Source organism: Mustelus asterias, unplaced genomic scaffold (genome assembly GCF_964213995.1).
Source record: "Mustelus asterias unplaced genomic scaffold, sMusAst1.hap1.1 HAP1_SCAFFOLD_342, whole genome shotgun sequence".
Taxonomy (NCBI): Eukaryota; Metazoa; Chordata; class Chondrichthyes; order Carcharhiniformes; family Triakidae; genus Mustelus; species Mustelus asterias.
In genome coordinates this window covers 91,724-104,273 of record NW_027590302.1, presented here as the reverse complement: position 1 = coordinate 104,273, position 12,550 = coordinate 91,724, and positions in this window count along the sequence as shown.

Sequence of the window (12,550 nt, the reverse complement as noted above, 5' to 3'; positions counted from 1 at the left end):
GCGGATTGAATTGTGACATCTGTATTTCCATGTCTCCCCTGTACACTCTGAGTCCCTGGTCATTCAATAATCGACCTCACCCCGTCCTAATTGTTTTCAATGAACTTGCCACCACTGATTTCTGGGGAAGAGGATATCACAGACCAAAGAACATCATGGTGACAAAAAGGCATAATCTCATCATTTCTGAGGAGACCTTGAGGAGTTTATTAACATTATCTCCCAAGTTTTTGTCCCTGCACAAAGGAAACATCCTTTTAGTTTGGAATTAATCTCTGCACATTCTATACTGACCCAGCGATGATAACGGAAAAACAGTATAATTCCAGGAATGAATGATACGAATTTTTTCTGTTTTATTCAAATAGGTTATGTATTTTTTAAAATATCTTTAACACTATGCTATATTACTCTGCACACAACTGGCCTTGACAGGCCGGAAGGAGATTTATTGGAATGGTATTTGTGATCAGGGAGCTCTCCAAATTTGGTCAGCTCAAACAGTGTAAAACTGATAGCAATTCCGCACCACTCGAGGTCACTGGGGGACGAGACACCAAAACTATCTCCAAAACAAACCATTTTAAAATTAATTTGACCGAGTGTGGGATTCGTTGCTGAGTCCACAATTTATTGTATTCCCTAATTGCTTTTCAAATGGTGGTGATGATGTTGGGGCTGCCCTCTTCCAGGCCAGCTGATATCAAGAAAACCAAACTCAGCTGTGAGTTCAAACTGCAGTTTCACTATCTTGCGATTAAACTAATACAATATCACCATCTGGTGGTGACTTGCACTTACGGCAGGCGCTGGCCTCTGTGAGTCTCGGGGAAGTTCAGTCACTGGATGGCTGGAACTGGCATCCGGTTGATGAAGTGCCAATATGGAATAACATTGTTCATCCCCTGTTGCAAACTTTCATTCCTAAATTGGAATGGAAGTTTGCAACATGTGCTCGGGTGGTGCATTCGCCTATTTGTCACCAGGCACTGTATAAGAATTTTGTGACCCATTCCCCATGGGAGATATTGTCTGGAGTTGCAGTTCGGGATTATTGTGTACATTAATATTTAAAATAAATATTATTGAAGATATATGGCACGGGAGATACGTTTCAAGATCTACCGGACAGATGTTCTTGCTGTTTTGCGCAAAGGAAATAAAACTGTTATTTTTAATGTTGCCGGGATGCTTCTCTCTGACACCGCCGTGTATCTCTGTGCCACGGAGCCCACACTGCTGCAGAGATAGAGCGGATCCCAGACAATAACCCCACACATGGGAGTTCCAGTTAGGTACCACTAGATGGCGGTCTTACGCTGATAAACATAATCAATAATTCACTCTCCATGTGAGTCACAGGGACCTTCCCAAGAGGTCAGAAAAAAAACACAATCTCAACAAGAGGTGAGCAACATTTGAGGAGTTATATTAGTTTATTTTAACTTGCATTTGTGCTATCGCCGATCTTCTTAAATCTATTCCATTTAGCTCAGTTGTTGCCCTTGGATGCAGTTTCCGTGTCTCTAATATTGAACAACTCAATCCCCCTCTCCCCTGACAGGTTTCTGAAGTCTATTACCGCGGCCTGGTCACTGGGTTTATTTGATCCGAGAGATGTACTGCTTCCGAGAAAGTGTAGACACAATGAAGAAATTTCACAATGAAGTGACTGTGATCTTTTAAATAGACATTGAGCACAGAATTCCCCCAATGACCAGTGAACTTCAGAATGTTTCCTCAATGATGTTTGTTACTATAAAGCAACCAAGAATTTGCAGCTGCCAATTAACAGAGCAGGGTTTCATCCCCGCAACCCCATCCGGAAAAGTGCACCCGTTCCCCTATCGAGGTGCTGAAATCAGCTCGGCTCGAGGGATTTCCTTTCGATATCAGCCAGCTCATAACTGAGAGATCTCACAGACTCATCGAGACACAATGATTGAAGTGGCAGGATACTGGACACACTTGGGCTGATCACAGGTTAATGAGCAATCTTGCATAACTGACAGTCACATTGTGGCTGCATCTGCCCGCGATTCTGAGCAACCCGCAGCAGACAGGGTTTTCAACCTATAGTTAAAGACAGTTTTTGTGCAGCAGTCAGACTGCTTTCCATCACTGTGAGTTTCAGCGAGAGCGCTGTAGTACAAGGCAGCGTCAGTCAGCTGCAGACCCGAGATGGTCAAACTGGTGAATTTACTCGATGCCTGAAGTTCTCCAGAGAAGAGGCTTTCAGCAAAATCTGCTACATCTTCACCAAACAATGAGTTCTTCCCCACTGTAACACAGGGTGTTGCCGGTACCAGTGTAAATTGTAGTTGTTCATTGTAGTATCAAAGGTACAGATTAAAGTCACCGTTTCTCCTTCTGTCTGTTATTCTGAGGACAGCGACTGAGTAACAGAATCTCCATGACCCAGATCTGAAAAACATGTTCGAACGAAAACAGATCAGAACAACTGAATACGTAAAATTCAGTTCAAAAACAAATTTGTAAAATTAAAGTAAATATGAAATGCGTTTGGTCCAAAATTACCTGTCAGGAATGTTCCCCGCACAATCCAGAAGCTGAGTAGCAGCATCGTTGTTGTCTGCTCTGTAAAAGTGGAGTTGGATATTTGAAGACACCCTTTCCAAACTTCACCCTGTATATTTTGCTGTCGTGTCTCGGAATGCTCTCACTGCATTTCCCTGTATCCGCTGTGGTGCTGTAGGGTTGGTAGCTGGTGAGCTGTCTGCCAGTGAATGGATTCACCCCGTGCTAGCTTCAGTCAGAGTTCCGATCGGACGAAATAGTTTCCTAGTTAGACACGTGGGAAGAGATTTGTAACCGGAAACATGGGGTCACTGATGGGGTGTATTTATTCCGGCTTCAATTCTTCATCTCCGATTCCAGTAGAATCGATGCCAGTGAATGTGGGCGGATAAAACCCGAGTCTCAGCTTCTTTGATCAGTTCGACAGATAGACGCCTCAGTTGGATACGAAGCAGGCGTTTGACTCCTTGTAAATTCTTCCGAATATTAAACCCAGGTCCTGGTTCTAATCTGAACTCCCTGGACAACTGCTTCAGCAGAAATTTCATATGATCTGAAAAATGCTTCGAATTTACAGACTCTCTTTGCTGAGTTTCGCTCTGACATGCAATGGGGTGACTGGAGCAGATGAGGTGATGCAGCTTCCTCGGTGGGAATGTTGTGAGTGAAGGGGGAACCGGATCCATGAACTGCACCACGACCACTACATTTAGCAACGCATATTGGTACAGACAGTCCCCGAATCAGCCACCCCAGTATCTGGTGATGGCCAGAACAGAAACCGATCAACGCGGGAGGACCACTGCCTCAATCGGCGGAGGCAGCAAATTCAGCGCCCTGACTGTGAGAGACGCCAAAGTTACAGACACTGCCACCTATCTCTGCGCCGTGAGCCACAGTGTGACAAACATAGGGTGAGCCCATACAAAAACATGCACAGACTGCGAGAGCAACCCTGCTGAGTCCGGAGTATCGGCAGAGTGAATGGAATTATAAAAAGTCCATTAACAAAGGAAATGAGCGCAACACAAAATAAAATATAGAATCTAATTGTTAAAATTCCGTCAGAAATGAAGATAGATGAGAACAGAGATGGAGAAGAAAAAAGAAGGAAGATGTAAACCACAATGAGCGAGCAGCAAATTGAAATAGAAACGTTCAATCTTCATAGGAGAAATGGACAGAAAATGAGGGAACTATCGAAAGGGAAATTGAAGACACTGAAAAGCATTAATAAACGGGTTGAAGATCAGATTAAATCATAAATAAAAGTCGAACATAGAACAGTACAGCACAGAACAGGCCCTTCGGCCCACGATGTTGTGCCGAGCTTTATCTGAAACCAAGATCAGGTTATCCCACTCCCTATCATCCTGGTGTGCTCCATATGCCTATCCAATAACCGCTTAAATGTTCCCAAAGTGTCTGACTCCAGTATCACTGCAGGGAGTCCATTCCACACCCCAACCACTCTCTGCGTAAAGAACCTACCTCTGATATCCTTCCTATGTCTCCCACCATGAACCCTATAGCTATGCCCCCTTGTAATAGCTCCATCCACCCGAGGAAATAGTCTTTGAACGTTCACTCTATCTATCCCCTTCATCATTTTATAAACATCTATGAAGTCTCCCCTCAGCCTCCCCCGCTCCAGAGAGAACAGCCCTAGCTCCCTCAACCTTTCCTCATAAGAGCTACCCTCCAAGCCAGGCAGCATCCTGGTAAATCTCCTCTGCACTCTTTCCAGCGCTTCCACATCCTTCTTATAGTGAGGTGACCAGAACTGCACACAATATTCCAAATGTGGTCTCACCAAGGTCCTGTACAGTTGCAGCATAACCCCACGGCTCTTAAACTCCAACCCCATGTTAATAAATGCTAACACACTATAGGTCTTCTTCACAGCTCTATCCACTTGAGTGGCAACCTTTAGAGATCTGTGGATATAGACCCCAAGATCTCTCTGTTCCTCCACAGTCTTCAGAACCCTACCTTTGACCCTGTAATCCACATTTAAATTAGTCCTACCAAAATGAATCACCTCACATTTATCAGGGTTAAACTCCATTTGCCATTTTTCAGCCCAGCTTTGCATCCTATCTATGTCTCTTTGCCACTACAACTGCCCTCCACCTCATCCACTCCTCCCACTAATCGTGGTGTCATCAGCAAATTTACTGATCCAGTCCTCAGCCGCCTCCTTTAAGTCATTAATAAAAATCACAAAGAGCAGAGGACCAAGCACTGATCCCTGTGGTACTCCGCTAGCAACCTGCCTCCAGTCCGAAAATATTCTATCCACCACCACCCTCTGTCTTCGATCAGATAGCCAGTTACCTATCCAATCGGCCAACTTTCCGTCTATCCCACACCTCCTTACTTTCATCATAAGCCGACCATGGGGGACCTTATCAAATGCCTTACTAAAATCCATGTATATGACATCAACTGCCCTACCTTCATCAACACACTTAGTTACCTCCTCAAAAAACTCAATCAAATTTGTGAGGCACGACTTGCCCTTCACGAATCCGTGCTGACTATCCCAGATTAATCCGCATCTTTCTAAATGGTCGTAAATCCTATCCCTAAGGATCTTTTCCATCAATTTACGAACCACCGAAGTAAGACTAACCGGTCTATAATTACCAGGGTCATTTCTATTCCCTCTCTGAAACAGAGGAACAACATTCGCCACTCTCCAGTCCTCTGGCACCATCCCCGTGGGCAGTGAGGACCCAAAGATCAAAGCCAAAGGCTCTGCATTCTCATCCCTTGCCTCCCAAAGAATCCTAGGATATATTTCATCAGGCCCAGGGGACTTATCGAACTTCAGTTTATTCAAAACTGCCAGTACATCCTCCCTCCGAACATCCCTCCGATTTTTTTAATGACTTAGAGGAGGAGGCTGAAGGATGGATCAGTAAATTTGCTGATGACACCAAGATTGGTGGAGTAGTGGATGAGGTGGAGGGCTGTTGTAGGCTGCAAAGAGACATGGATAGGATGCAAAGCTGGGCTGAAAAATGGCAAATGGAGTTTAACCCTGATAAATGTGAGGTGATTCATTTTGGTTGGACTAATTTAAATGTGGATTACAGGGTCAAAGGTAGGGTTCTGAAGACTGTGGAGGAACAGAGAAATCTTGGGGTTCATATCCACCGATCTCTAAAGGTTGCCACTCAAGTGGATAGAGCTGTGAAGACGGCCGATAGTGTGTTAGCTTTTATTAACAGGGGGTTGGAGTTTAAGAGCCGTGGGGTTATGCTGCAACTGTACAGGACCTTGGTGAGACCACATTTGGAGTATTGTGTGCAGTTCTGGTCGCCTCACTATAGGAAGGATGTGGAAGCGCTGGAGAGAGTGCAGAGGAGATTTACCAGGATGCTGTCTGGTTTGGAGGGTAGGTCTTTTGAGGAAAGATTGCGGGAGCTAGGGTTGTTCTCTCTGGAGCGGAGGAGGCTGAGGGGAGACTTAATAGAGGTTTATAAAATGATGAAGGGGATAGATAGAGTGAACGTTCCTCGGGTGGATGGAGCTATTACAAGGGGGCATAACTAGGGTTCGTGGTGGGAGATGCAGGAAGGATATCAGAGGTAGGTTCTTTACGCAGAGAGTGGTTGGGGTGTAGAATGGACTGCCTGCAGTGATAGTGGAGTCAGACACTTTGGGAACATTTAAGCGGTTATTGGATAGGCACATGGAGCACATCAGCATGATAGCGAGTGGGATAGCTTGATCTTTGTTTCAGATAAAGCTCGGCACAACATCGTGGGCTGAAGGGCCTGTTCTGTGCTGTACTGTTCTATGTTCTATGTTCTATCTATTTCCTCCAGCCTATTAGCCTGTAACACCTTCTCTTCCTCAAAAACATGACCCCTCTCCTTGGTGAACACTGAAGAAAAGTATTCATTCATCACCTCGCCTATCCCTACTGACTAGCATGTGTTTTTTTCTTTAACATTTCTAATATTTACTTGCTATTTAAATCGTTGAATGTTCTGAAACATGTCACTGAAAGACCGACCACAGCAAGTTGCCCGACCGGTAAATTTTGGCTTTACTCATTATCCCGACTAGGGGATTTCACATTCACTTCATTGCAGTATTAATGTCACCTTTCTTGTGACAATGATCAATAAACTTTAAAATAATAAACGGAGAAAAAGCTACAGATGGCATTGAACAGATACAGCACCTGAGGTTTATTAACAAGGACGCAGATTTCAGAACACAAGGGGACACGTGTAAGCCTGCACACATCATTGTTGAGAACGCAGTTCAAATACTTAGATCCGTGTCGCGACTTTTCGTTCCTTTGTCGTTAATCTCAGTGACAGTGTGGAAGAGTTACTGGGAAAGATGAAGTGGGGATGAGAGAGAGAGCACCACATTAAGCGGAGGCTCGTCAATCGATTCGTGTTAACCTCAGAGACAGTGTGTGGGAAAGACTGGGAAGGATACAGTGGGGATGAGAGAGCACAGTGCTCAGCGGAAAGTAATCGGAAAATATCTGTACTCCTCAACGTCTTTACTCCAGGATCAGTGTAGCAACCCTTCATGCGATCCTAGAATCAGAATTTATGTCACACTATTTGTAACTCCCACAGTTGCGTGGACCTGCAGAGTTTCACTGGCTGTCTTGTCTGGAGACAATACACATCTTTTTAGCCTGTCTTGATGCTCTCTCCACTCCCATTGTTTTGTTTCTTAAAGACTGGATTAGTTGTAAGTATTCGCATTCCAACCATTATTCATGTAAATTGAGTCTGTGTCTTATAAGTTCTGTTTGTGAACAGAATTCCCACTCACCTGAAGAAGGGGCTCAGAGCCTCGAAAGCTTGTGTGGCTTTTGCTACCAAATAAACCTGTTGGACTTTAACCTGGTGTTGTTAAACTTCTTACTGTGGCAACCCTTTTGGACAGAGAATTAAACATTCCCACTGATTTCTGTGTTAATAACGTTTCTAACATCACCACAGCGACTACAGTACAAATGAGTTTCCTTGGGTTAGAAAGTGCTTTGGGATATCTGGAGTCTGTAAAAGGCTGTCAATAAATATATTTCCTTCTGTTTACGAGTCAAATTTCTTTCTAGAGATTAACTTCATTGTCCATATGCTTCCACGGTCCCAGTAAAGTTTATTTTTAATTTCATTTTCTTTAGTTCAGTCCGTTTGTCTCCCGAATTGGGTTAATGAATGTTCACCACCTCCTCTGATTTCCCGGGTTCTGTCTGCAGTCTATTCAGAAATTCTTTCCACTCCAGAGGACATCGGCAGTCTGGCAGGAATAGGAATCCGGGAATTTACCGAAGGGACACTGTAGTGCTCAAGGAATGCTGCACCGTCAGAGCTGCCAGCCTCTCGATGACCTGTGAAATCTTCCGTCTTTCCTCTCAGGTGGAGGTGCCGTATCACATGTTCACTGTTTCCAAGAAGAGTAGGAGAAATGTCCTGCTTGATATCTGTTCACCAATCACAATCACTGAAACAGTCAGAAAGCTGCAATATTATTGAATGAAATGACACGCTGATGCCAAATTGGTTGTCGTGTTTCCCACAGTGACAGGGAAACAGTTTGGGACATCAAACTCTATAAATATTCTAATGCCCATTCTCTAAACTGCCCCCATTGTTTTAGTTTGGTAATATATTTAATAATAAAAAAGTGTATTGGAATTATAATTTTAAGATGCCAACAAGACTCACTCTGATCACAACGTTTGTCTAATGCTCTGTTATGTTGAGTGAGGCTCTGACAGTTTTGTACAGGTTCAGCCCAGCTGTGAGTTCTGTGGGTCTCAGTGCGCAGTGATACACTAGGAGTCTGCCAGCTCTGTTTTAGACACCTTCAGCTCCGCAGAAAAACGGCACTCTGAAGATCTGTCTGTGTTCCCGGTGTATTTATTTGTCTGCACTAGATACTCCATGGACCCGCTGGGATACTGACGGTACCAGAATAGATAAATGTGGTTGCTTGACGTTGTATAATTACAGAACAACCTAACATCATCTCCTTCAGTGACGGTGACTGCAGCCGGTGGCTGTGTAACAGAATCTTCTCGGGAATGTCCTGTAAGGGTACAAATAAATATTAACTTACACAATGCGACTTGTCTGTTTCCGCCCAGAATCTGCCCGCCATGTTGAACAACAAAGTCATAAAGTCACGACAGTGCAGAAGGAGGCCATTCGACTTATCGAGTCTGCACTGACAACAATCTTACGGAGGCCCTATCCCCGTACCTCCACATATTTACCCTGCTAATCCATCTAACCTACGTATCCCAGGGCACAAAGGGTCTCAAACTCTCAAACTTAGCATGGCCAATGCAACTAACTAGCACATCTTTGGAATGGGAGGAAACCAGAGCACCCGGAGGAAACTCACGCAGACACGGGAAGAACGTGCAAACTCCACACAGACAGTGACCTAAACCGTGAATCGAACCCAGTTTCCTGGAGCTGTGAGGAAGCAACGCTAACCACTGTGTCACCGTACCGCCCACAATAATAACCTCAAAGACAAATCAGACAACTGAACGGAAATATATTTTTCACAGTATATTCGCTGGAACGGGAAGGTGCTTGTGGTGATCGAATAAAACTTCCATCATAAACATTCCACACTTACTAACGAGATCAGTTCCTCTGTAACTGTAACAGGAACTGCTCACTCTCTGTGTTTTAAAGTCTGGCGTTTGCAAAGACATTCACTGGCACCAGAGGAGTTTGAATCTCAGCCCAACTCTTCCTCTCTCATTCCTTGGGGTAAATGTGCCAACTCCCAACAAACAGTGTTCTGTTTTGAGACCAGCGAGATCCGAATGACTTTTCGAAATTGGGATCAATCCATTTCCCCGATCACCCACCCCTCGCCCCTTGCATTGAGCCCATTGAGCTCAACAGAATATAATGTGTGGTAAAGATGTGAAACACAGAATTGAATAACTTGTGAACCTACCGGTTAAAAGAGCTGACGCTGTGAGGAATAAGTACAGCGTAACAGGAGACATGTTTGAAGGGAGCTCGGACGGATTTGACCAGAGCTGGTTGAACCTGAAATTGTTTGCGGCAAGAAATGGGTAGAAGTTGAGTCACATCCTGGCTCCTGCTGATTGGTTCATTGCCAACAACGTCATCACGTGGCATCCAATCGACTCAAGCTCCTGTTTTCCTGAATTCAACCAATAATTTCACAGCTCCTTTATCTCCAGTTAATTCTATTGGTGGAGGGACGAAAGGGACAAAGTGAATTTCTTTATCGCACGACAGGGAATTTGACAGGAATTGAAAGGATTTTTGGCCGTTTAACCCTTCCAATCACTCGGGTGAAGATAACGGAAGGAAACAGCGTTTGATTTTTCAGTACCTGTGCCTGAGGTCCCAATTAAATTAGCTTCTCTCTAACGATGAAATATCTCCACAGCCGTAAGCTGCAGCCCGGGAGTCATGAGGGATTGGAATAGAACAATGTGTTAAATAGATAAACGCCACATTGTAAATGAAATAAATGATTGAAGGGAGTGGATTGTGTGTTTGATGCATATGCGCAGAATGGGCATGTATGTTCAACGCACGGGCTCAGTGATGTTGGAGTGAGATGTTATTTAGAAATATTTATAGGTTTCTTCCTTTAAAAATAACAATGTTTACAATAACTTAATATTAACTAACAGAGCCACAGGCTTCCACCAAAAATTGATGTTTGCATTTAAACCTATTTGATTCAATATACTGGTCAAACCTTCTTTCACAGCATCTTCCGAAACCGCAGTCTCTAACAACTGTGGTGATTGCGCCAAATCCTAATCACTGGACTACCAGGAAACTGCCTCCAAGGTTTTTAATCTAAACTACGCATGCTAACTTGGCGCTTTGCTTCTATTCCAACATTTACTTTTTGTACACCAGGGACAAGTCTGTCTGACAAGTGCCCCTTCATATAAACACATTTACTGCGGATGCTGGAATCTGAAACAAGAACAGAAAATGCTGGAAAATCTTAACAGGTCTGAAAGCACCTGCGAAGAGAGAATAGACTGAACGTTCACTGTCTGGATGACCCTTCGTTAGAGCTGAAGACAAATAAATTTGGACGAGATTTATACTGTAATGCTGAGGGATATGGGTGTTGGGTGGATGACCAAGGTGTCACATATAAATAAATAAAAAACAAAGGGAATTAATCATGGCTACGATGGCAGCCCATTTAGAGATCAGAATGTGTAAATGGCAGGGCAAAGAATATGTAAGAGATGGCCCGAGTGGGGTGGAGGGAGAGGGGGCAACAAGATCGAAAGTGAGATTTTAAATAAACAATGCAAAACATGGAAATTAATATATATAAGCAATATAAAATAATAAAAATATATAAATAAGATGAACTTTAACAAAACAAAATACATGGAAATGGGGTGAAGATGGAGGAGAGATGTTCTGAAGTTGTTGAGCTGGGGATCCACACTGATTTTAGATGGCGATCTAATCCAGTGTGATCTAATCCAACTCCATTGATTCTGTTCACTGCCAACACCGGCTTGATAGCAATGACTTCTGCTGGTGTCATTGATGGGAAGTCGAAGACACTAAGATGCATGGAATGAAGCTTGTGTTCCTTTACATCTGCAAGAAACAGGAAAAGTGTTTTTGTGAATATGTCGAATGATGCAGAGGATGAAATGAAAATGGGGACTGGGACAGCGTTGAGAGAGAGTAAGATGGTATTGCTGGAGACAGATGTCGAGTGTCTTCGTGTGGTGGCGCATGGAATAGCTTGTGTTCCTTTATGTCTGCAAAAAACAGGAAAGGTTTTTTGTTAAGACCGTCGAATGATGTGTATGATGATGCCACCACCAAACACATCTGCCCTTCACTCCTTCTGTCAACATTCCACAGAGACCGTTCCCTCTGGGATGACCTGGTCCACTCTTCCACTATTCGGAACACCTCCCCCGTCACCTTCCATTGCTGTTGCAGAAGGTGTCACATCTGTCCATTTACCTATTCTATGCTCACCACCCGAAGTCCAAAACATACATTCCAGGTTAAGCAGCGTTTCACTTGCACCTCTTTCAATTTGGTGTATTGTATTTGCTGCTCCCAATGTGGTCTCCTCTATATCAGAGTGGGTGATTGCTTTGCTGAGCACTTTCTTTATGTGCGCAATCAGGATTCTGACTTTCTGGTTCCTTTCCACTTTAACATACGATCCTGCTCTCATGCCCACATGTCTATCCTTAGCTTGGTGCAATGTTCCAGTGAAGCTCAACGCAAATTGGAGGAACAGCATCTCATCTTCTGGCAAGGCACTTTACAGCTTTCCGGTCTCAACATCGAATTCAACAACTTCAGATAATTTGCTCTACCCCATCTCGTCCCCCTTTGTTTTCACTCTATTTTATTTAATTTTTTACTGTTCTCTAACTTTTATTTCTTTATTGTCTTTCTTCATTTTTCCTCCTACTGTCCCCCTACTTCATCCCCCTCCCCTTATCTTCTTCCCCCCCCCACCACTTCCCCTTTTCAACATTCTACCTCTGTCCCATCCCACCGATCACCCCGCCACCACAGCCGCCCACCCCCCCCCCCCCCACCCCCCCCAACATTTTCATCTGATACAGCTTGCAGCTTCTCTGCCATTTAGCCATCTACTCCCTTTATTCTCTCTGTGGATAGCTATTAGCAGTATTTACCCCTGGTTTCTATAGCTATGACTCATCCTTCGTTCCCATCCCCCTGCAGCATAAATATCTCCCATTTTGTATGCATTTTACCTTTGACAAAGGGTCATCTGGAATCGAAACGTCAGCTCTTTTCTCTCCTTACAGATGCTGCCAGACCTGCTAAGATTTTCCAGCGTTTTATCTTTTGGTCGAAGGCACTAAATTTAGGATAGCGATATTTGTAGAGGAGTGGATCAAATCCCTCCACTGTCAGATTTTCACTTATATTACTATAAACGTTGTGAACATCTTTGGTCAAAGATGTGATTCCTAAAATTAAATGCA